The sequence below is a fragment of the Schistocerca americana genome, chromosome 5, assembly GCF_021461395.2.
Source record: "Schistocerca americana isolate TAMUIC-IGC-003095 chromosome 5, iqSchAmer2.1, whole genome shotgun sequence".
In the NCBI taxonomy this organism is placed as follows: Eukaryota; Metazoa; Arthropoda; class Insecta; order Orthoptera; family Acrididae; genus Schistocerca; species Schistocerca americana.
In genome coordinates, this window is record NC_060123.1 from 98915517 (window position 1) to 98941978 (window position 26462).

A 26462-nucleotide genomic window follows, 5' to 3' on the forward strand; every position below is an offset into this window, starting at 1 on the left:
AGCGTATTAAATCATTTTTGAAAACATTGCTTGCAGTGGCGGATTTGACGATGGGCATAATGGGAACTCCATAGCAGTGCGTCGGCTGAGGGGAGGTTACTCTGCTTTACGTTACTGATTGCATATTTGTTCAGAGTTCTGAATTAAAAACCCTATGAAGGAGCAATGAGGCGACTGAAATATTGCTCAAAATCAAAATGTAGTTATGCATGTTGTCCTGCCTCTTTCACGAATCGAATAGGGAAAACTTTCACCATCTGGCTGCTCTCCAACATGTTTGCGTTTTAAAAAGGTGTATAATTTTACTTTATTTCAAACCTTCTTGTACATCCCACTGAAACATGCATGAGAAAAACGGACCCAAAATAATTGAGAACATCTACATCTACATCTACATGGATACTCCACAAATAACATTTAAGTACCTGGTAGAGGGTTGATCGAAACACCTTCACAATTCTCTATTATTCCAATCTCGTACAGCGCGCGGAAAGAACGAACACCTATATCTTTCCGTACGAGCTCTGATTTCTCTTATTTTATCGTAGTGATCGTTTCTCCCTATGTAGGTCGGTGTCAACAAAATATTTTCGCATTCGGAAGAGAAAATTGGTGATTGGAATTTCTTGAGAAGATTCCGTAGCAACGAAAAACGCCTTTCTTTTAATGATGTCCAGCCCAAAACCTGTATCACACTCTCTCCCATATTTCGCGATAATACAAAACGTGCTGCCCTTATTTGAACTTTTTCCGTGTACTCCGACAGTCCTATCTGGTAAGGATCCCAAACCGCGCAGCAGTATTCTAAAAGAGGACGGATAAGCGTAGTGTAGGCAGTCTCCTTAGTAGGTCTGTTACATTTTCTAAGTGTCCTGCCAATAAAATGCAGTCTTTGGTTAGCCGTCCCCACAACATTTTCTGTGTGTTCCTTCCAAATTTAGTTGTTCGTAATAGTAATTTCTAGGTATTTGGTTGACTTTACGGCATTTACATTTGACTGATTGCTCGTGTAACCGAAGTTTAACGAATTCCTTTTAGCACTCATGTGAATGACCTCACACTTCTCGTTATTTAGGGTCAGCTGCCAATTTTCGCACCATTCTGATATCTTTTCTAAATCGTTTTGCAATTTGTTTTGATCTTCTGATGACTTTATTAGTCAATAAATGACAACGTCATCTGCAAACAACCGAAGACGGCCGCTCAGATTGTCTCTCAAATCGTTTATATAGATAAGGAACAGCAAAGGGCCTATAACACTACCTTGGGGAACGCTAGAAATCACTTCTGTTTTACTCGATGACTTTCCATCAGTTACAACGAACTGTGACCTCTCTGACAGGAAACAACAGATCCAGTCACATAGCTGAGACGATATTCCATAAGCACGCAATTTCACTACAAGCCGCTTGTGTGGCAGTGTCAAAAGCCTTCCAGAAATCCAGAAATACGGACCCGATCTGAAATCCCTTGTCAATAGCACTCAGCACTTCATGTGAATAAACAGCTAGTTGTGTTTCAAAAGAACGATGTTTTCTAAACCCATGTGGACTGTGTGTCACTAGACCGTTTTCTTCGAGGTAATTCATTATGTTCGAACATAATATATGTTCTAAAATCCTACTGCATATCGACGTTAACGATATGTGCCTGTAATTTAGTGGAATACTCCTACTACATTTCTTGAATATTCGTGTGACCTGTGCAACTTTCCAGTCTTTGGGTACGGATCTTTCGTCGAGCGAACGGTTGTATATGATTGTTAAGAATGGAGCTAATGCATCAGCATACTCCGAAAGGAACCTAATTGGTATACAGTCAGGACCAAAAAACTTGCTTTTATTAAGTGATTTAAGCTGCTTCCCTACTCCGAGGATATTTACTTCTACGTTACTCATGTTGGCAGCTGTTCTCGATTCGAATTCTGGTATCTCCATTGCTATCTTGCAAAGAAGGCATTGATTCCAGAATGAGATTTTCACTCTGCAGCGGAGTGTGCGCTGATATGAAACTTCCTGGCAGATTAAAACTGTGTGCCCGACCGAGACTCGAACTCGGGACCTTTGCCTTTTGCGGGCAAGTGCTCTACCAACTGAGCTACCGAAGCACGACTCACGCCCGGTACTCACAGCTTTACTTCTGCCAGTACCTCGTCTCCTACCTTCCAAACTTTACAGAAGCTCTCCTGCGAACCTTGCAGAACTAGCACTCCTGAAAGAAAGGATATTGCGGAGACATGGCTTAGCCACAGAATTAAAACTGTGCGCCCGACCGAGACTCGAACTCGGGACCTTAGCCTTTCGCAAGCAAGTGCTCTACCAACTGAGCTACCGAAGCACGACTCACGCCCGGTACTCTCAGCTTTACTTCTGCCAGGAAGTTTCATATCAGCGCACACTCCGCTGCAGAGTGAAAATCTCATTCTGGAAACATCCCCCAGGCTGTGGCTAAGCCATGTCTCCGCAATATCCTTTCTTTCAGGAGTGCTAGTTCTGCAAGGTTCGCAGGAGAGCTTCTGTAAAGTTTGGAAGGTAGGAGACGAGGTACTGGCGGAAGTAAAGCTGTGAGTACCGGGCGTGAGTCGTGCTTCGGTAGCTCAGTTGGTAGAGCACTTGCCCGCGAAAGGCAAAGGTCCCGAGTTCGAGTCTCGGTCGGGCACACAGTTTTAATCTGCCAGGAAGTTTCAAGGCATTGATTGTTTCTTGCCGCTAAGATACTTCACATACGACCAGAATCGTTTTGGATTTTCTGCCAGGTTTCGAGACAAAATTTCGTTGTGGAAACTGTTATAAGCATCTCGCATTGAAGTCCGCGCTAAATTTCGAGCTTCTGTAAAAGATCGCCAATCTTGGGGATTTTGCTTCTGTTTAAATTTGGCATGTTTCTGCAAAGTGCTCTGACCCGTTTTGTGTACCATGGGGATCAGCTCCGTCGTTTGTTAATTTATTTGGTATAAATCTTTTAATTGCTTCGCAAACTATTTCTTTGAATTCAAGCCACATCTGGTCTACACTTACATTGTTAATTTCGAAGGAGTGGAGATTGTCTCTCAGCAAGGCGTCAAGTGAATTTTTTCTGCTTTTTTGAATAGGTATATTTTTCGTTTATTTTTGGAGGATTTGGGGGTTACAATATTCAATCTCGCTACGACAACCCTGTGTTCACTGTGGTAACGGTAGCTACGATACCACGACACCGACACCGACGACAGCGCCCTCTAGCCAGCACTGTGCAGCTCTACGAGCGCCGCTCCAGATTCAGCCGTTTTGATTCCGAGGAGACATCGTAGCAACATGGTTTCTACTTCATAGGGGGCTAGCCATTACAGAGTTTGTTACTTCAGTGGTAGTTTGTCCAACTACTAGTAGCTGTTAGCGCATCTACTTGCTCATCTGTACGCAAAGTTAAGTAATATCAGTTGCATATGTTCATACACCAGTAAAAGAGCTTTACCCTTTATGCAGTACGGGAGTATTTCATCTTTTCCTGCTCCTACTCACTTCGTACATTCGGCCTACCCTTCAGTTTACAGGAGCAGACCCACGCACCGCCTTCCAGGCGGGATACAAAATTCACTAATTTCTGTATGCGTTTTGATGCTCGTTATTAATTCAGGATTATTTGTTGCTAATAGGTCAAGTGTGTTTTCACAACCGTTTACTATTTGTGTGGGCTCATGAACTAACTGCTGCAAATAATTTTCAGAGAATGCGTTTAGCACAATTTCGGATGATGTTTTATGCGTACCTGCGGAATTAAACACGTATTTTTGCTAACCTATCGAGGGTAAATTAAAATCACCACCAACTATAATCATATGAGTAGGGTACGTGTTTGAAATCGACCTAAAGTTTTCTTTGAACCTTTAAGCAGCTGTATCATCTAAAGTAGGAGGTCGGTAAAAGGATCCAATTATTACACTACTGGCCATTTAAATTGGTACACCACGAAGATGACGTGCTACAGACGTAAAATTTAACCGACAGGAAGAAGATACTGTGATATGCAAATGATTACCTTTCCAGAGCATTCACACAAAGTTGGCGCAGGTGGCGACATCTACAACGTGCTGACATGAGGGAAGTTTCCAACCGATTTCTCATACACAAACAGCAGTTGACCGGCGTTGCCTGGTGAAACGATGTTGTGATGCCTCTTGTAAGGAGGAGAAATGCGTAACATCACTTTTCCGACTTTGACAAAGGTCGGATTGTAGCCTATCGCGATTGCGGTTTATCGTATCGCGACATTGCTGCTCGGGCTGGTCGAGATCCAATGACTGTTAGCAGAATATGGAATCGGTGGGTTCAGGAGGGTGATACGGAACGCCGTGCTGGATCCCAACGGCCTCGTATCACTAGCAGTCGAGATGACAGGTATCTTATCCGCATGGCTACGTCTCGATCCCTGAGTCAACATATGGGGACGTTTGCACAACAACCATCTGCACGAACAGTTCGACGAAGTTTGCAGCAGCATGGAGTATCAGCTCGGAGACCATGGCTGCGGTTACCGTTGACGCTGCATCACAGACAGGAGCGCCTGCGATGGTGTACTCAGCGACGAAACTGGGTGCACGAATGGCAAATAGTCATTTTTTCGGATGAATCCAGGTTCTGCATACAGGATCATGATGGTCGCATTCGTGTTTGGCGACATCGAGGTGAACGCACATTGGAAGCGTGTATTCGTCATTGCCATGCTGGCGTATCACCCGGCGTGATGGTATGGGGTGCCATTGGTTACTCGTCTCGGTCACCTCTTGTTCGCATTGACGTCACTTTGAACAGTGGACGTTACATTTCAGATGTGTTACGACCCGTGGCTCTACCCTTCATTCGATCCCTGGGAAAACCTACATTTCAGCAGGATAATGCACGACCGCATGTTGCAGGTCCTGTACGGACCTTTCTGGATACAGAAAATGTTCGACTGCTGCCCTGGCCAGCACATTCTCCAGATCTCTCACCAACTGAAAACGTCTGGTCAATGGTGGCCAAGCAAGTGGCTCGTCACAATACGCCAGTCACTACTCTTGATGAACTGTGGTATCGTGTTGAAGCTGCATGGGCAGCTGTACTTGTACACGCCATCCAAGCTCTGTTTGACTCAATGCCCAGGCGTATCAGGGCCGTTATTACGGCCAGAGGTGGTTGTTCTGGATACTGATTTCTCAGGATCTATGCACCCAAATTGCGTGAAAACGTAATCACATGTCAGTTCTAGTTTAATATATTTGTCCAATACCCATTTATCATCTGCATTTCTTCTTGGTGTAACAATTTTAATAGCCAGTAGTGTATTTTATTCCGGTTGCCAACAATGACCTCTGCTCATACTAACTCACAGAACTATCTACTTCAATTTTGCGACAAGATAAAGTACTTTTAACAGCAACAAACACACCACCGCCAACCGTGTTTAGCCTATCCTTTCGGAACACCGTTAGTCTTGGCAAAAATTTCTGCTGAGCTTATATCCGGCCTTAGCCAGCTGTCAGTGCCTATAACGATTGGAGCATCAGTGCTTTCTATTAGCGCTTGGAGCTCTGGTACTTTCCCAACACAGCTACGACAATTTACAACTGTTATAACGATGACTCCTGTATCTGCTTACTAAACCAGCCTGTGACGAAACGTCTTACTCTTCATCTGTATTTCCTCCGCCGGTCTTACCTTTTAAATGTCAGATCAAGCAACAGTCAACAGAAGCACCCCTCGAAACATGGTTTTGTATCCTACCTCCTTCGTGGGGCACTACGCTTCCTGAGGATTCTTCTAAAAAAATTTAGTTTTGCATCCGTGTTTCTTAGAGTTGGTTTTACGTGGTCATTCCACTTTAAATCACTGTGTACGCATTCTTACAGGTATTTAATGGATGCGATTTTTTTTCCAGTGATCGTTCAACAATCGTGTAATCTAAGAACAAATGGTCTTACCGCTTATTTTTACTTAAGCGTTACATTTGCTTATATTGAAAGTCAGTGCCATTGTATCCACCAAGTGCCGATCCTCTACGTGTGTTCCTGCATTTCGTTATAATTTTCGTCCGCAGCTCGTGGTCGTGCGGTAACGTTCTCGCTTCCCACGCCCGGGTTCGATTCCCGGCGGGGTCAGGGATTTTCTCTGCCTCGTGATGACTGGGTGTTGTGTGATGTCCGTAGGTTAGTTAGGTTTAAGTATTTCTAAGTTCTACGGAACTGATGACCATAGATGTTAAGTCCCATAGTGCTCAGAGCCAGCCCGTTATAATTTTCTCGCATCGTGGCGTGGCGCCCTGCGAACAACAGCGTCATCTGCGAAAAATCTCATAAAGCTATTGACGTTATCCACTGGGTCATATTCACAAATAGTGTATAATTCACCCTTGAGGAATTCCCGAAGCTACTTTTACACATTAATACTCCTCTCTATTAAGAACGACATTCTGCATTATGTTTACTAGAAGCTCTTCAATCCAATCGCAAGGCTGACGTGATATTCCGCAGCTCGCTTTTTGTTCGTTAGAGAACTGTACCGTATCGAATGCCTTCCGGACGTCAAAGAACATAGCGTTAGTCTGGGCATCAGTGTCTACTGCCTTCCGAACAGAACGAGCTACTTTTCGCAGTATCGCTGTTTGTGATATCCCTGTTGATTCCTATAGAGATTATCGGTTTCAATAAGGTTGCAATACGTACGTGAGAATAAACATTTTCTAAAACTCTACAACAGACGTCAGTGTTATAGGCCTCTAGTTGTGTGAATTCGTTCGATGATCCTTCTCGAAACTGGGAATGACCTTCGCACTTTTTTCCAGTTACTTTTAACGCCTAGATCGTACAGCAGCGTATGACAAACATTTTAGAAGACGGGCACGGTTCTTCGCATTAAAATAGTGTGGGTGCCGATCAGTTCCAGCGGCCTTTTCCTCTGTTAGCGATTTTAATTGGTATTCTGCCCCGCAGTCAAATAACTCTATCATTTTCTGTTTCTGTGCCATGGAGTTGCTGGATAGATAGCTTTGATCCGTTTACTAATTTAACGCAAGACAAAATACCTTTCAACTTTTTGCCAGCGGTAGATGGAATTTTTAATTTCGAGTTTGTTCAATGCTTCGCGCTTGGCTCTCTTTGCGCTCACTTTGGCTTCATTCAGATTTTTTTTTTTTATCGACAATGCTTTGCCTGCGCCTAAGGATACGGGGTACTTATAAATGGTGAGAAAATCGAATTTTTTTAATGCCTTTATTAAATTCTATAGTCTTTCCTGATTACATCGAAATAACCGTTAAGAGTTTCAAATGAAAAATGACCTGTATATACCAAATTTTAAAGATACGGTCATGTATGCCGTCACGCCCCCGTAATTTCTGTTACAGAAACCAGTATTATTTCGAAAAGAGCTGTGAACTTTCTGTTTCCAGCTATTATACGTATGATACATTGTATATTTTGGTAACAGTGCAGGTTTCTAGAGGCTGTAAATGATTATATTTGCTAGTATTTGCTTTTGTTTCGCTGAAACAGTTTGCTCACGTGTTACTGGATGTTTGTTGCCCAAGTGCTACATATATTTGTGGAAGTACATATCCTTTAGTGTGAATTAATACGAACTACGGCACGCATAGAGAAATCCAATAAAAGGAAATTCCGTGGTAACCAGTTCACAAACAAAGCAAGCCACACTGTTGAAAGTAATCTAAGTATCAGTTCTTCAGGGAAGAAACTCCCACATGGCACGCCTCCTGGTGATTCAAATTTTTGTGTTAACAATGACGCTGTTTGTAGTGGATTTGTTGTTGATGTTGGTATCTTGTCTGCTTTGATAAAGGAAGTGTCGAAATGTAAACAATGTGATGGTGTAGGCTGTCTGGAAATAACTGAACAACAAAGTAGCAGGAAGGGTTTAGCGTCAAAATTAGTTGTTCTGTGTAGATCCTGCAATAAATCTATCTCGGAAATGACTTTGAACATTGTGCATAATTCGTATGATGTGAATTTGAAGTTAGTGTATGCAAAGCGAGCAATAGGAAAAGGAAAAAGAAAGGCTGCTCAAACGTTTTGTGGTTTGATGGACCTTCCTCCTCCTCTCAGCATGTTCAGCAAGTACGTCAAAATACTTTTAGGTACCTTGACGGTTGTGTCTAAAGCATCTACGAAACGTGCAGTAGAAGGAACTATAAATATTAATGAAACCAGAGACATTGGTGTTGCACTTGATGGGACATGGCAACGTCGAGGACCTCACTCCTTGAATGGTGTTTTAAGTGCTACTTCTCTGGAGAATGGAAAAGTTGTTGATGTTGAGTGCTTATCTAAGTACTGCCACGCCTGCCATGGTAACACTGAAGGAGATGGTGAACATCAGTGTTCTAAGAATTATGATGGTTACAGTGGAGGTATGGAGTATGATGGAGCTCTAAAAATATTTCAGAGGTCGGTGCCCGTTTATATCGTTAGATATACGAAGTACATAGGTGATGGGGACTCTAAAGCTTTCAATAAAGTTAATGAATTCAATGTTTATGGTGATACCTTGGTAACAAAACTGGAGTGTTGTGGACATGTGCAAAAGAGGATGGGTGCTAGATTGAGGAAGCTACGAAGAGAAATAAAAGGAAAGTTGCTATCTGATGGAAAATCCTTGTCTGACCGAGGCAGATTGACAAACTGAAATAGACCTCCTTCAGAGTTATTATGGACGGGCCATTAGACGAACTGCACCTCTGAATGATGTTACAGCAATGAGAAAAGCTGTATGGCCCACCTACTTTCGTAAGTTGTCCACAGATGACCACCCTGTTCACGGACTTTACCCTAAAGGAGCAGATTCTTGGATATACCATCATAAGCATTCTCTTCCTGAGCCTATTATGAATGAAGTAAAACTAATTTTTAGAGACCTGAGTAACCCGGTTTTGCTTAGTAAATGTCTTCATGGGGGCACTCAGAATACAAATGAAAGTTTCAACCATTGCATATGGGAAAGATTACCCAAGAATGTTTTTGTAGGACTAAATACATTATAAGTTGGTACTAGGTGCATTGATATGTTTCAGTGATGGCGTGAGAGGAAGGTTGGAAGTTCTGAGAAATTTAGGCATAAAATGTTGCTCTAATATGGAAGATCAATTGCTTGCACATTGCCGACAATGGGTGCATGAAGCTGAAATATTCGCTCTTCAAGTTACCAAAGAAGCAAGAAGTGCTAAAAGGAATGCCAAGAGGAAGCTTGAAGATGAAGAAATGTTTAGGATGCTCTGAGGCACAGTTTAATTGGACTCATGTCTTCATTTGAAATTTCCCGCAAGTTGTATTTTTCAGAACTCAGGTACAAATATTTCCTAAAGTTTATAAATCATTGCTCTAATTTTTTTCTGTAACTTGCAATAGTCCATACTTATGTAGTAGACCTAAGTTTTATTGCAGAACCAACTAAATTAATGAAAAAATAACATTTTATTAGGAAAAAATTATACAAATTAAAATGTAAGGTGTGATATTTTTTTATCCTTGTAATATACATAATGGGTGGAATGAAATAGGTCTTGTACCTCAGCCATCATGTCATGCATATTTGGTATAAATTTGGTCTCCTTCAAATGTATAACATTGGATTAAATGGTACCTCAATTTGAGGAAGCATTTTGGAAAAAAATTGCATCAATTTCTTTCTAATTTTTTTAATGACCCTAAGCAGGTTCAAAAATATTCAAAATACTTCTGATTCGTTTAGAAAGTGTGATGAATTACCTGATATCAACAAAAACATCTGTAAAACATATACATTATAAACAGTGCCTGAAAGAAATAGGTGTTGATTTTTACATAATATTGAGCCAGAAAAGTACCCTGTATCCTTAAATCTGTGGCCAATCCTACTTTGCTTTCAGAGCAACTGTCTAACATGATTGTTGGACGACAGCTGGCCTTCCCCATCCGTAACAAATTTTCTCGGCACATACCTGTCCAAGGAATATTGTACAATATTCTAGAATTTTTTTCCATCTTCGCCCAGTGTTTCGAGTCTCACTGAAAGTTATTGGTGTTGATTGCTCTGGTAATCTGATATCTGTTTCTTGTCGCACTTTCTAAGCAGAAATGTCTTGCTACAGTTCCTAACATTCCTGTTGATACTCGTAGCCAGTGATTCTATAATGTCCTTATCATCATTGATTCCTTGTTCTTCGTTAAGTGTACAGAAAAGTTGGGGCCTGTTTGTAACAATGAGATCGTTCTCTCAGTAAATGGTCGAGGTAATTTTCGAATAAAGCACTTAGAACTGAAGGAGATATCAAGATGGTAAGGTAATGACCACAGTTCTCTCTTCTAATCATCAATACTTTTATTACACGACAAACGTACAGGTCGAAGACTAGATGGGAACTGAGGTCCCAGAAGTATACGAAACAAAGATCAACTAGAAGACATAATACACATATGATGTTCTGGCCTATCGATCCGTGGATCGACGCCACAGAGCAATATCACATGAGTCCCTGTCCTTATCATCCGTAAAAACTACTGTCTCCCATTCGATAGATGGTAAGTTGAAATATCACTTCTAAAACCATAAAACGATCAGGGGATATACAGGTGATCTACTCTAATTGTCCGTGAAATATTCCTCCCATAGACCTTCCAAGAAATAGAGTATACAAAAAAACTCGATTACCGTGTTTGGTCTGACATGACCACTTAACTTCAATCAAGTCATTTCGCATTCAGAACCTCACTGACCTCATTAATTTATCGAATTATTAACGGTTATAAACATAACTAAAAAACCAGCATCCTGTCTGTTTTGTGATGATGTATTTGTGCCTTCAGTCCGAAGATTGGTTTGATGTAGCTCTCCATGCAAGTCTATCCTGTGTGATCTTCTTTGTCTCTGGATAACTACTGCAACATATGTATTCAAGCCTTGGACTCCCTCTACAATTTTTACTCCCCCCCCCTCACCCCCCCCCCCCACACACACACTGCCTTTAGCCGGCCGGAGTGGCCGAGCGGTTAAAGGCGCTACAGTCTGGATCCGCACGACCGCTACGGTCGCAGGTTCGAATCCTGCCTCGGGCATGGATGTGTGTGATGTCCTTAGGTTAGTTAGGTTTAAGTAGTTCTACGTTCTAGGGGACTTATGACCACAGCAGTTGAGTCCCATAGTGCTCAGAGCCATTTGAACCATTTGAACACACTGCCTTTCGTTACCTCTTTGGTGCTTTCTTGATGCCTCAGTATGTGTCGTATCAGCCAATCCGTTATTGTAGTCAAGTTGTGCCATAAACATTGACGAGCCAAATCATTATGACCTTCTGCTTAATAACTTGTTGACCCATCTTTGAATGCAGCATGTCATCGATTCTGCGTATGATGGATTCGACAGTTTATTGGTACGTTTGTGAAGGTATGTCGCACCAGATGTCCACGCACAAGTCATGTAACTTCCTTAAATAGCGGGCTGCTGATTTGTGTAAACGGCGATGGCGCCTCATAGCGACCCAAATGGGTTCCATTGGATTCACATCAAGCGAATTTCGTGGTCATGACATTAACGTAAATACACTATCATCCTCCTCAAACCACTGTAGCATGATTCTGGCTTTGAGACACGGCCAACTATCCTGCTGGAAGATGACATCTCCAGCGGGGAAGACATCGAGCATTAAGGTGTGCAGGGGGTCAACAGCTGTCAGCGTGTCTTCGATTTGTGTCATGCGAGTGCAGCAGAATGTTTTCCATTGCATAATAGTGCTCCCACCAGCCTGCGTTCTGCGTTCTCGATGCAGTGCACCTTTCGAACTGCTGTTCGATGGATGACAGCGTTTTTGGAGACGATCACCGATCTGGTGTAGCAAAAACGTGATTCATCCTACGAAGCGACACGTTTCCATTGGTCCACGGTCCAGTCTCGACGATCCCATGGCCACTGCAGTCGTAACTGACGATGTCGTTGGGCCAGCATGTTGTTCACATGGCTCTGAGCACTATGGGGCTTAACAGCTATGGTCATCAGTCCCCTAGAACTTAGAACTACTTAAGCCTAACTAACCTAAGGACATCACACAACACCCAGTCATCACGAGGCAGAGAAAATCCCTGACCCCGCCGGGAATTGAACTCGGGCGCGGGAAGCGAGAACGCTGCCGCACGACCACGAGCTGCGGACGCGAGCATGTGAACACGTAGGGGTGGTCTGCTGCGCAGACACATGTTCAACAATGTTCGATGAATGGTGTGTTCTGAAACACTTTTGCGTGTACCAGTATTGTGCTCTCTCAGTAGAGATCACCATCTATCCTATTTTACAGAGCAGGCAAGCCTCGGAACCCCCTGTTCAGTGAAGAGTCACTGTTTGCCGCCTGGTGGTAATTTCACTGCCCTTCAACCTCCTTCTGTAGATGCTCACAAAAGTAGCATGTCAATTTCGACCAGCTTCGCCATTTTCGAGATATTCGTTCACAGGCTCTGCGTAATAATAATTTACCCTTTGTCAAAGTCGCTTATCTCAATGTATTTTCCCATTTGCAGTCCATACCTTCACTAGGGTAACCCTCGTCCATGTGTGCTCCACTTACATGCTTTTGTTACTCAGTCACGTGCCAGCAATGTCACCATGAGGCATCCAGCGTTGCGGTGGGCAGTGGTTATAATGTTTTGGCTTATCACTGTATTTCTTTATTGTATCTCCCCATTTGTTATTGACCTACTACAATTCAAAAGCTTCTGTTTTCTTTTTGTCAGAACTGCTTATCTTGCAGGTTTACTACCATTTAGATCTACACTTCAGACAAATATCCCCAGAAAAATCTTCCTGACACATAAATTTATGTTAGATGTTACCAACTTTTTTTTACGAAATGCTTTTGTTGCTACTGGTTGTTCGCATTTTATGTCCTCTATACTTCGACCATCATCAGTTATTCTGCTGCCCAAATAGCAAACCTCTTCTACTACCTTTAGCGTCTCACCTCTTACTCTGATTCCTCCAGCATTGCCTGACTTAATTCGGCTGCAGTCCATTATACTTGTTTTACTTTTCTTGGTGTTCATCTTATAATCTTTCATTAAGACACTATTCATTCAATTCAGATGCTCATCCAAATTCGTTGCAGTATCTAACAGAAATACAATATCATCAGCAAGCCTCATCGCTCCAAATTTCTCATTGCTTTCCTTCACAGCTCGCTCAATGTAAAGACTGAAAAACATTGGTAACAGGGTAGAATCCTGTCTCACTTCCTCTCAACCACTGCTTCCCTTTTATGTCCTTCAGAACTTATACGCAGTCTAGTTTCTGTACAAGTCGCAAAGAAACTTTCGCTCCCTGTGTTTCATTCCTGCTATCTTAAAAAATTCGGAGGATGGGATCGTGTAAAGGCCGGTTTAAGGTCCAAGCGATCTTCCTTGCACAGAGCTCTCTCGTTGCATTTGTGCCTGGAAATTTTGTCGTACATCCATTGACGAGCACTTTGGAGGAGGCACTGCTGAGTAGTCGCCTCACGACATCGATAAATGGTCGTGGAAATCGCATGTGTGTCAGGACTTCTGCAAGATAGTTATGGCTAACTCTGTCAAAAAGGCTGGATCAAAATCTATTGACGCTGGTGCTGCACGGAGGTGGCACATCTTTGCTAGGGCGGCCAAATCGTGATATTCAACAAGCGCGGTCTGGATGTTGTTAGCTATGCCGAGCGGAGTTTGATCAAGTGACAGTACTTGCCACAATACTCTCCGGACGCGTGCCACTAATAATCTGATGAATATTTTAAAGTCGCAGTTAAGGAGCGTTAGTGGTAGGTAGTTCCGTATCTGTGTACCACCCGAAGTTTTGTGTATCGGGATAATCAGCTCCTCCACAAAAGTCAGCGGTAAGGGCACGTAAGGAGACATTAATTCGCGGCAGATAGTAGACCATCGTGGTGCGATCACATAGCTAAAGGTCTTGTAGAATTCCAGAGGGAGGCCATCTTGTCCCAGCATTTGTTCACCGCTCTCCTATCAATGGCCTCCATCACTTTTTTCCTTGTAATCTCCTCTATCAGTTGTGCTTCCACCTCCGGATCAGTGGTGCCGAAAACCATATGTGTAACTTTGTTAATGGCCTCCACATCAGTATCCACTACAGTGTAAAGTTGAGTGTAATGTTCTACAAAGGCATTGCCTATTTCTTGGTGCAATGTTAGCTGCCTGCCATCATCCGTAACCACAGCATGTACTAGGGCTCTTCGCCGTCTTTTGTTTTCGTTGGTGATGTGATACGTCGGTGCACGTTCTCCTGCATCCTGATATAGTGTCCGCGCCCTGACAACCGTACCTTCGAGGTGGCGTCGTATGATGGATATAATTTTTGGCCTTTGCTCTTTGTACCACCTCTTGCCGCTCCGGAGAAGGCATTTGTTCGGCGCATTCCCGTAGCACCGTAAAATAGAAGTCCATCGTCCGACGTCACCACACTGCCTGCTCACAACCATATGTCATCATTGCACGGCGCAGCGCCGGTTTGGCGCAACCCATCCACCAACTTAGGGTCGTGGGGTACTACCGAAGATGTCGCTCACAAGATCTCCAAACATCTTCAATGACGTCTCGACAAATTGGGTCTCGCAGGTGGGCGAAGTTCATTTTCCAGGGACCGCGGCTACTCCACACTTGCTGCTGCTGGAGGGAGATCGTACATATTAATGCTGTATGGTCAATATAGGCTGCACGCCACAGCTCTGCTTCCACGACGTCAGCATTGAGATTCTGTGTGACATATATTCAGTCGAGACGGCTAGCGTAATGACTGGTTGTATGGGTGTATGCAGGATGGAGGCCATGGACATGCTCCCAGTGTCAACCAGATGCACACTGTGTACCAACATTCGTAATTCTGGGGAACGGGTATATCGATTAAATTGGTCTTTCGGTGCAAGTTCACAGTTAAAATCGCTGCCTAAGATTAATCAGTCGTGTCGACCTTGGAAGAGCGGGGCAATTTCGTCTGTGAAGAAATGGGAATGCTCACGCCTCCTGCCTGTACCGGACGGTGCGTAGATGTTGATGAGCCATACATCAAGTACTGTCATAGCTAATCCCTGTGCCGATGGTAGGTACAGTACATCTTCTGCTGTGATGCCTTTTTTAAGAAGTATTTCCATCCCACTGACAGTGTTGGAAGCATGTGATATGTAGGATACGTACCCGCACATGACAGGAAATTCATCGACGTATACTTCTTGTAGGAGGACGATGTTGATGTCCACTGCTTGTAGGATTTCTTTGAGTAGGACATCTTAATCTGCGAACATATATTATTTATACTGACAGAAGCAAGCCAAAATACTTGTCTTCGTTTTGTCGCATGTATATCAGCCATGGGAGCTTACGACGTCTGCTGTTGTACCGGCACGTTATGTGACCCCATCCTGCCCGTCGTTGTTGGTTGTAAGTCGAACTTAAAAGGGGCGTCGCCACCGCCATGTCACCTGCTGCGGCTGTCGGTGGGTCCCCTTCACAATCACAAGCGCAGTCTCCTTGGGACAAGTTTTCCATCAGCCGGGACTCACCACCCCGTCTCTCTGTGGCTCCTCTTCCATTACTTGGGAGTGGCAGTGGTCTGCTGTTTGTCGTGCGTTGTCAAGTTTTTCAGGTCGCTCTTGATGTATGCTGCTGTCGAGATGGTGGTGTTCTGGATGAGGAGTCTCGGGACCCTCTGTAAGGTGGCCGTCTTCCTCAGTTGTTTCTTGATGGTCGCCCTGCATATGTATTAAGGAGTCGTCCAACGGGGTTGGACGTCGTTTCTTGCGCCGTTTCGGAGACCATTGCTTATGCATGTGCGTGTCTGTATCCGAATGTGGGCAAGTGTCTCTGACACCACTGCAGTCGGACACGCCAGGCGGTCGTTGGCATTATTCGACTGTCGATGACCATTTGCTCATCCGATCTCTGTGCTGGTGGTATCGGTCGGTGCTGCTCGGTGGGGGGCGTCGCCGCCGTCGCCATGCTCGTGTCGTCTGTCATCCGGCGTCGTCGGCTTTTCGAATGGCACGACCAGTGGTTGTTACTGTTCGGTGGATCATCCTTCTGGAACACATTTGCATATGTGAGAGGGAGAGACGTCGCCACAGGTGTTGCTACAGTTTCACCTGTCGGTATTTGTGCAATTCTTTTGGAGACACGCTGAGCGAACGTGGCCTTCGTAACCACAACCTGAGCACATTTTCGGCTGACCGTCGTAAATGACTACGGCTCTGCAGCCTCCAGTTGTGAGATAAGATGACAGATGTTTTGATACCTCGATCCGTATCTGTTGTACACCATTAATTACCGGGTACGTGGTAAAGGTTGCCCATTTTCCTGCTATGTGATCAAGTACCCGGCCACAGGGTTGTAGTGCATCAACCGTGATCTCAGCTGGAACGTCAAATGGTAGCTCAAACACTCTTATAGTTCTCAATCCAAGTCTCGCATGATCAATAGTTACCGTTCCGACATGGTCGTCTGAATGTTTAAATTTAAGCACATCTTTATCGTCGCATACAATCTTGTCACACACCGTCTCGTTGACCAGTTTGACGTAGACCACATTGCTTGTGTTACAGAAGTGGACGTCAATCATATCTTGTGGTTCAATTTTAATTTCTTCACGTATAAATCGTTCTGCTTCAAATGCCTTCAGTTGTGCAAATTCATTATTAAAGCTGATCTTGGTAGTACATTGTCGGTACGAATGAGCCATTCTAGTTAGAAAGTGCAAGCGCTAGCGAAGGCTAACACGATGCAAACAACTGCAAACATGCGAAGTTCTGCAGCAGAGACGTAAACAGACTATCGAAAGCAGACTGCCTATTTGGCTGTCAGTGCACGACTCACAGTAAAACCCAAACTGCCGTAAGTCGTCAACCACGCGTCTGCAAACTGTAATCGCCCATCCATTATGTATATTCCCGTGAAGGTGAGATGTTGTACATGAAAGTCGCTTGCCCGGTATTGGCAGGTAAACACGATATTGCGGTGTCTCTGTTATTCTAATTACATGGGTGCATGTCCAAAGGAACTTTGCATCATAATTACACTGAAGAGCCAAATAAACAGGTACACCTGCCTAATATCGTGTAGGGCGAGCACGCAGAAGTGCTTTAACAAGATGTGGCATGCACTCGACTAATATCCAAAGTAGTGCTGGAGGGAATTGACACCATCAATCCTGCAGCGCCATCTAAGAGTACGAGGGAGTGGAGATCTCTACGGAAATGCATGTTGCAAGGCATCCCAAATATGCTCAATAAGTTCATGTCTGGGGAGTTCTGTGGCCAGCGGAAATGTTTAAATTCAGAAGAGTGTTCCTGCAGCCACTCGGGACGTGTGGGGTGTAGCATTGTCCTGCTGGAATTGCCCAAGTCGATCGGAATGCACAATGGACATGAACGGATGCAGGTGATGATACAGAATGCCTATGTAAGCGTTAGCTGTCAGAGCCGTATCTAGACGTATCAGGGATCCAATATCACTCGAACTGCACACACCCCACAGTATTACAGAGCCTCCACCAGCTTGAACAGTCCCCTGCTGACTTGCAGGGTCCATGGATTCATGAGATTGTCTCCATACCCTTACACGTCTGTCCGCACGATACAATTTGAAACGAGACTCGTCCGACCAGGGATCATGTTTTCAGTCATCAACAGCGCAGTGTCGGTGTTGATGGCCCCAGGCGAAGCGCAAGGCTTTGTGTCGTGCAGTTATCAAGGGTACACGAGTGGGCCTTCGGCTCCGAAAGCCCATGTCGGTGATGTTTCGTTGAATGGTTCGAATGCTGACACTTGTTGATGGCCCAGCATTTAAATCTCGCACCAATTTGCGGAAGGGTTGTACTTCTGTCACGGTGAAAGGTTCTCTTCAGTCGTCGCTGGTCCCGTTCTTGCAGGATCTTTTTCCGGCCGCAGCGACGTCGGAGATTTGATGTTTTACTGCATTCCTGATATTCATTGTACACTCGTGAAACGGTAGTACGGGAAAATGCCCACTTCATCGCTACCTCGGAGATGCTTTGTCCCATCGCCCGTGCGCCGACTATAACACCATGTTCAAACTCACTTAAATAATGATAACCTGCCATTGTAGCAGCAGTAACCGAACCAACAACTGCGTCAGACACGTGTTGTCTTATATAGGCGTCGCCAACCACAGCGCCGTATTCTGCCTGTTTAGCATATGTCTACATTTGAATACGCATGCCTATACCAGTTTCTTTGGAGCTTCACTGCAGAATAACACAGGCTCTACAATATCGTACTTTCCTAAGGTGAGTATAATTTAATTCACAGGAAGCTCTTGCAGAGCTTACAGGACACAGGCGTTGAACCCTTAATTTCACAAGTTTTTCCTCTTGTCAGGGGAAACTTTACTGAAAGTTCGAACGTAAACAGCAGTATACATAGAGAGACTGCGAGGAAATATCCCTAGGCAGACAACTGCAGTAAGCCGAAGAGAGCGTTTGTTGCTGACGTAAAAATTAGTGTGTTACTGCAGCAGTAATTTCGTAAAATGCTACAGCCGCTCTGGACTTGAAAAATTGCTGATTCAGCCATAGACCTCGGCTGAGTTTGATGAGCATTGCGTTTCGATAGTCCTGCTGTTCGAAAGCGAAAGTTTTTAATTCAGGTCAAGCAGGAGTTAAATTTCCCCTGTGGGCTACGGCGGGACGAAGCCTCTCCGTCGTTTCTAGGTCCCCGGTTCAACACACACACTACACAATATACAATGAGTTAAATTTCGTCTAGCGTCTAGGTGTTGTTTGACTTAGAAACTAGATGAAAGCAAATACGTAAAGAAAAAAATTGTCCAGAAAGGCGACATTTAGTCGCGGGAGATCTGTTTTATTATCTGACTAAAAATCAGTCTGGATCACGTTGTTAACCGATTTCGGCGGAATTAGGTCATCTTCAGATTACAAACTAAAATGCAGGACGGGTGCTAACGACAGTAGTAGCTGAGTGCGTCGCTGTAAGCTGACGCCGGAGGTGGCGACAATCCTGTATTTGTGTTAGAATCTGAAGATGGGAGAAGCTATCCGAAAGCGGTAATACAGACAATAAAACATGATCCAGACTGGTTTGTACATTACATTGTCAACACTTTACGTTCCATTGGGCCCGCAGTGAAGTATACGTCAATATATGACATAATGAAAATGAATGCTCCAAAACTAGCTGCAATAAGGTAATATGTTTTTAATATTTTACACGACAGGCGTGTTTCGGCTTACTGCCATTATCAAGTGACGTTTAGTTGAAACAAATGACCATATCGGACATGTAGCAAATTTACTGTCGCGTCTTCGTAAGAATAATACTTTTTGTAGTTACAAAAAGTAAAAATATACATTTTTTTCGTATATTTTGACAGTCCAACTTTGACAGTTCTTTACTACGACTCTATGGCATTACTAAGACATGACAGAAAAAAGTTTACTATTGATGCACTATTGTCGTCACTTCTAACTACACGTCACTTAATAATGGCATTAAGCCGAAACAGGCCTGTTGTGTAAAATCGTAAAAATTTAATGCCTTATTGGCGCGGGTTTTGCAGCATTCATGTTTGTTATGTTCATTAAACAATAAAGAATAGCTGTGCAAGAATTATTCCCCCCAAAAAAGAAGAAGATTCGCTAAATTAGTTTTTCTTTCCACAGGACAGAGAGTTTGCAATTTTGTGATATATACGAGGGTTGGAACTTTAATAGTGCCAACTATTTATTTACAGCTCGTACAAAATAGAAACGCGTTTCAAAGTTTTACTGACCTTCAAACTAGTCACCAGCATTGTGTATAATCCGTTGCCAGCGATGTGGAAGTCGTAGAATACTCTCAGCAGCGCCAATTGTGTCGACAGTTCGAGCGGCGCGGTCTATTGTCCGATGAATTTGTAGCAGTTGTGAATCGAATGCCGTGAATTGTTTCCTTCAGTTTAGAAACTGAGTTGAACTCACGAGGGCTTCAGTCAGGGGAGTGCAGTAGGTGGTATAGCACTTAGCAGCCCCATCAGTCAAACAAATCAGTAACAGTTTGCACTGTACGTGCTTAAGCATTGTCCTGCAAAATGATGGTCAGGTCCTGCAGAAAGTGTCACCACTTCTGTCTCTAAGCTGGTCGTAGGTTGTGTTGAAAAAATGAGCAGCAGGCTAAATGTGCAGATGAGAAAGGTTGAGGCAAAGTTAAGGTGAATAGAGGAGGGGATGGGCTGATAGAGGTGGTAGGACGAGAGGTGCAGAGGGATGGTGCAGGAGTAGCTGGACAGAGAGAGGGCAAGGAGAAGATGGACAAGAGTGAGGTGGAGGAGAAGATAAACAGAGAAATGAGGAGTATGAGTGTGAGAGAGAGAGAGAGGAGCAATAGGTGGACAGAGAGAGGAGGGGAGGGGAAGATGGATAGGGAGAGTAGGTGGAGGAGATGGACAATGAAAGGAATGGGAAGAGATGGGCTGAGGGGGGAAGGAGGTGATGGGCAGAGAGGGGCAGATAGGGGAAGGAGGCAATGAACAGAGAGGAGGAGGAGGGGGAGGAAGAGGAGGAAATGGCTCTGAGCACTATGCGACTTAACTTCTGAGGTCATCAGTCGCCTAGAACTTAGAACTACTTAAACCTAACTAACCTCGACATCACACACATCCATGTCCGAGGCAGGATTCGAACCTGCGACCGGAGCGGTCGCTCGGTTCCAGACTGTAGCGCCTAGAACCGCACGGCCACTCCGGCCAGCTGAAGAGGAGGAAATGAGATGCACAGAAAGAGGGGCAGGGGGAGTAGTTCAACAAAGAGACGAGAGAGGAGGAGATGGACAAGAGAGTGGAAGGAGAGATGGATGAATAGAGGAGGAAGGAAGAGATGGACAGACAGTTGTGAGGAGGAGATGGGCAGGGAGGAGGGAAGTAAGAGATGGGCAGAGAAGAGGAAAGGAGGAGATGGGTGGAGACAGATCGAGGAGGAGATCGACAGAGTGAAGGTGAAGCAGAGATGGGCAGAGAAAAGGGGGAGAAGGAGGCAGTCAGAGAGAGAGGGAGGAGGAGATTGGCAAAGGAAGCAGGAGAAGACATAGAAAGAGAGGTGGAGTTAGGAGATATGGACATAAAGGGGGAGTAGGAGATGGAGAGAAAGGAGAGTGGGGAGGAAGATATCGAGAAGCACAGACGGGATAGAAGCAGATGTACAGAGAGGCTTGAGGATGAGATGGTAATACAGAGGAGGAGGAGGATGAAATGGACGTAGACAGAGGAGATTAACACAGAGAGGTGTGGAGAAGGTTATAGGCAGATAGGTGGTGTAAGGGGAGATACACTGAGAGGTAGGGGAGTGGAGGATGTGGACAAAGAGATAGGGTAGAAGGACATGCATGTAATATACTTGTGCAACACTTTAATTCACAGAGAAAAGGCTGTATATGTATATAAAGCAGAACATAAGTATGTTTGTATGCATATATATGGACTCATTTCAACGATATTTAGCACACAAACTTAATGAGTGTTAGCACTTTGGGGTTTATAAAGTCCTAGCTCCAATAGGAGCACAGATACTGGCAAAAAGGTGTTTTTTTCGTATAGGCTGCCCTACATGAAAGGTGTCATGCCTTATCAAATCTGCTTTGTATGTCAGGGGATAGTAATGTTTTTCCATCCCCCAAAGTATAGGCTACCCTGCATGAAGGAAGTGTTATGTTCAACTAGTATCGACCTTTTTTACATGGCAGCCTATATACCAGAGGAAAAGAAAGGTTATGACATGTACACTGTCCTACACAATTAGTGCATTGTGGGTGTAGCACTGGCCTACTTTATCGATCTGTTTTGCACGGGCTACATATGTAGATGAGCACAGCTGGAGAATGGCTGAGATGACTAGACGATGGATAGGGAGAATGCAGTGAGGAGTGAATGGACAGAGGCTGGGAGGAGGGGATATACATGAGAGGTGGCAGAACGAAGGAGTGACAGAGAGAGGGGGGGAGGAGATAGATAGGAAGAGGCAGGCAGGAGGAGTTGGACAGGGAATGGGGGGCTGGTGCTGATAGTAGGGAGAGGAGGACAAGAGGATGAGATGGGCAAACAGAGAAGGAGGAGGAGTAGATGCACAGAGAGGGGAGAATGAGATAGATAAAGAGGGAGGGGGGGGAGAGATCAGCAAAGGGGACAGAAGGAGATGGGCAGAAGGAGGGTAGGCAGGAGGAGGCAGGTAGAGAGGAGGGAAGAGGAGATGGGTAAAGGATTGGAGGAGTAGATGAGCAAAGAGGGGGTGGAGGAGAGGAGAAAGAAGGGCAGAGAAGAGATGGGCAGACAGGGAAGTGAGAAGGAGATGGTCAGAGAGAGAGGGAAAGGAGAAAATGGACTTAAAAAGGGGGAAAAGGGCATGGACAGGAAGAGGGGGAGGAGAAGATGGTCAGAAAGAGAGGGGCAGGAATGGTAGGATAGAGAGAGGGGGAGGAGGTGATGGATAGGGAGAGTGGTGCAAGAACAGATGGATAGAGAGGTGGTAAGAAAAAGATGGGTAGACAGAGAAGTAAGAAGAAGATGGCCAGATAAGGGGGTGGGCAGTAAATGAATGGAGAAAAGGAATTAAGTGTATTGAGCAGAGGTGTACAAATTCCCCTTGCAGCCTGCTTGCCCCTAGCACCTCTGCAACCATTCATGCAGGTCAGCCTGCCGCGATGTAAACACAAGAGTGCGCGTGTACTGAGGTATAGTGGGCAATGCGGGCGATACGGGCTCCCGCAAGCCCGGGCTACCTGGGTTCCCGCAAGCCTGCCAAGCTTCACGGGACCCGCTCAGCTTGCTGCGCCTGACAACAGGTTGCGCTGTCAAGCTACCGTGACTAGAGTAGCCAGGTAGTTAGCCTGCAGTTCATTTATCGCAACGGTGGAGGCAGCACAATGAATAGGTCGAACTTTAGTGAGATTGAAAAAAAATTGACAACTGGCGAATACATGCTGGTAACGAAACAGAGCACAAGTGCCGCATGGGAAACGTTTTCGTGTGTTTATGAGGCCGCTTCAAATAAATCGGTAGGTGTGTCTCAATGCAAACTATGTAAAAAGCTCTTAAGTACTTATTCGGGAACCTCGAATATGTTACGACATGTGTGCAAATTTGACAAGCAGTTCCCTCACTCCGTAAATATCTTGAAAGAGGACAAAGATTTAGTGGCCGAAAAGTGCGTCGAAATGTGTGCTAAGGACCTGAGACCATTTAGCAGTATAGAGGGAGAAGGATTTCTTAATTTAGGGCAGACACTGATCGACATAGGTAAAAAATATGGCTCAGTTGATATTAAAAATGTTATGCCTTCCCGAGTGACAGTAGCTAGGAAAGTTCAAACCTTAGCTGATAAAGTGCGCAGCAAAATGCTCCCAGATATAGTGCATGCGATTCGTTCTGGTATATGTGCCAGTACAATTGATCTATGGACAGACAATTACAAAGGGGTGCATTACATGTCCGTGACAATGCATTACATAAATTCAGACTGGCGTTTGAATAAATATGTACTAATGTGCTCTGCGTTTACTGACTGCCCAAAAACTGGCTCGAATATTCGAAACGAGTTGGAAGATGGCTTAGAAACTATGGGTGTTTCTCGTGAAGACATTGCCAAAATTACGTTTGTTACAGACCAGGGCAGTAACATTGTCAAAGCTCTCGAAGTATATCAGCGTCTTCCATGCATGGCTCATAGTATAAACACAGTCTTGAAACATGTTCTGAGCGAACAGTTTTTGAAAGAAAATGTTCCAAATATATTAGCCATTCTTAATACAGTGCGGGCTACGGTTTCGTACTTCAAGAGAAGAGGTCTCTGTGTGAGACTGAACTCATCTTTAAAGCAGTGGGTTTCAACTCGTTGGAATAGTTATTTTGACATGCTTGTATCAGTCCATTCTCAGATTGATTCAGTGAAGGCTGTTTTACATAATGAAGGTGCCTCTGATAAGATGCTGGGTTATGACCACCATATAACTGGCCAGCTTATAGAATTTCTTAAGCCGTTTAAAGAAGCCACAGTTGATCTAGAGAGTGACAAGGATCCAACCCTACATTTAGTTCTACCGTGGTTTTATGCCTTAAAAACTCACTGTACCGTACGGGATAACGATGAAGAGGTTTGTAATTTTATTCCATCTGAACATTATAGAACCACTTGTGAAATATGTATGTTGAGAAAATGTATTTTCAGGACATGAAACCTTTGAAACAAGCCGCTGATGCCTTCCTAGAACAGAAAATGTGCGTTAGTATGTTGCATAAAATTGCAACGTTTATGGTGGCTAACTACCGCACATTAAGAAAGTTAACCGAGGATGAAAAAATTGAAGTTTACCAAGCAGCACGACAGATGTGTGCTGAAGGTAAGCTCCTAAGATAATGCATACATTCTTCATCTACATGTACATGGTTACTCTGCAAGACACATGCAAGTGCTTAGTTGAGGGTTCATCGAACCACTTTCAACTTATTTGTCTCCTTTTCTCGAATTTCGCGCGGGATAGAACACCTACAGCTCTCCGTCTGAGCGCTGCTTTTTTGTATTTTATTCTGATGATCATTTCTTCCAATGTATATGGGACTCAACAATATCTCTTCGAATTCGGAGATGTAAGTTGGTGATCGAAATTTCATATATAGATCGCGCCACGTCAAAAAACGCCATTGCTCAAATGATTACCACCCCAACTCTTGTGTAATTTCCGCGACACTCTTTCCCCTGTTTTACGATAATACCAAACCAGCTGCCCTTATTTAGACTCTTTCGACCTCTTCCGTCATTAGTAAGGCTCTCCAACTTCGTAGCAATGCTCCAAAAGAGTGTTTTGTCATTAAAACGCCTACAGCATTTTCTGTGTGTCCATTCCTATTTAAGTAGGTCGTAATTGTAATCAGAGGTATTAAGTAGAATCTACAGCCTTTACATTTGACTGGTTGATCTTGTAATCGAAGTTTAACGGACTTAGTTTAGTACACAGGGATAACCTCGCTCTTGTCATTATTTATTGCCAAGTGCTAATTTTCACACCAAAAATATATACCTTATTTAAATCGTCCTGCAGTTAGTTTTGATCTTCTGGTGACTTTACAGGACGATAAATGATAGCATCATCTAAAACCTATTATAATTTCAACTATGTGTAGTACGATCTTCACATTATTCTGCAAATATTAATTGGAACCTGTACAGTTTCAGTACAAGTGCCCAATCACAGCAACCAAGAAACAAATCCAGGGCCGTACAAAATGGCGAAATTTGGGGACTGGGCAGAAGAGCCTCCTCTCCTACATGATGAAGTCAGCAGATACTTGCAAGAACACTGTGTGAACGAGGGAGATATTCTACAGTGGTGGAAAAATAACTCCCAACGCCTTCCTCGACTTGCGTGTGTGGCAAGAAAAATATTAAATATACCAGCCACTAGTGCGTCTAGTGAGAGAATTTTTAGTTGCGCTGGAAACCTAATTAGCGAAAAACGATCACGTCTTAATGCAGACAGACTTAACGATCTCGTCATAATTAATTCAAACACTAATCAGCAGACACATTGAAAATACAGTAGAACATTAAACGGGAAACTATGAGTTTGAGCGCAAATTTACTAATTAAGAGTGCAGATTTCTTTCTTGTGCTTTCTGGGCGTCAATTTCTGAAATAGAAATTTTGTGATGCATACAGTTCATTTTTATTTTAGACTAAACTTTTTGATTTCAATCCTTCCAAGTGACATTAATTATTGTTTGTAAACCATTTTCTGTTACTTGGGTTTGCAAAAGTAGCCAAATATTTTTAGGAGTATCTGGTTTGGCCTAAATAATACTTTCAGGGGAACTGAAGGAAAATTTGTAAAGATTTTATGTTGAAAAGTGTTCTGCAAAATAAAATATTCATTTGTGGAGTAAGGCAATACACATTATGAGTTTAAATTACAATTTATTTTGTTGAGTTCCACACACATTGCAAAATGTAATTTTATTCTTGTATTTCTATATTAAGGGGAATCCCACATGCAGAGTCAAGATGCTGAAGACCTAGACACTACAATTACTCCTAAAATGAAGAGCGTCTTTTTCCATGAATGTATTGTAGTAGGAATATAATGGAAACTCTGAGCCACTCTCCACAGCGTCTATATCTGCGTCATGAGGATTCAGACTCGTCGTTTAGGTCTGTGTTATGAGGGTCTAGAGTCGTCGTTTAGATTTGCATCATGCAAGTAAACACTCGTCGTCTTAGTCTGCATCATGATGGTCCGAAATATGGTCCCTCATGATGCAGACCTAGACTACAAGTGTTGACTCTCATGACGCAAACGTAGGAGCCGCGAAAAATGGCTCAGGGTCGCCATTGTATTCCCAGTACTATAGTTTTTAGACGAACTGGATACGAAACAAGTCCTTCGATTTTGTTAAAATGCATTTTGGCAATTTAGAATGATTTTTCCAACTTCGAATGAATTCA

The 26462-nt window shown here is 43.7% G+C and overlaps 1 protein-coding gene and 1 non-coding gene across 2 annotated transcripts in view; both read right to left on the minus strand.

Moving 5' to 3' along the window:
• Positions 1-26462, minus strand: part of LOC124616219 (synaptic vesicle glycoprotein 2B-like) — a 277727-nt gene that overhangs the window by 226611 nt on the left and 24654 nt on the right. The window lies entirely within an intron of this gene.
• On the minus strand, positions 2034-2108 carry Trnal-caa. Its single transcript has one exon. It is a non-coding gene; the product is annotated as a tRNA-Leu (tRNA).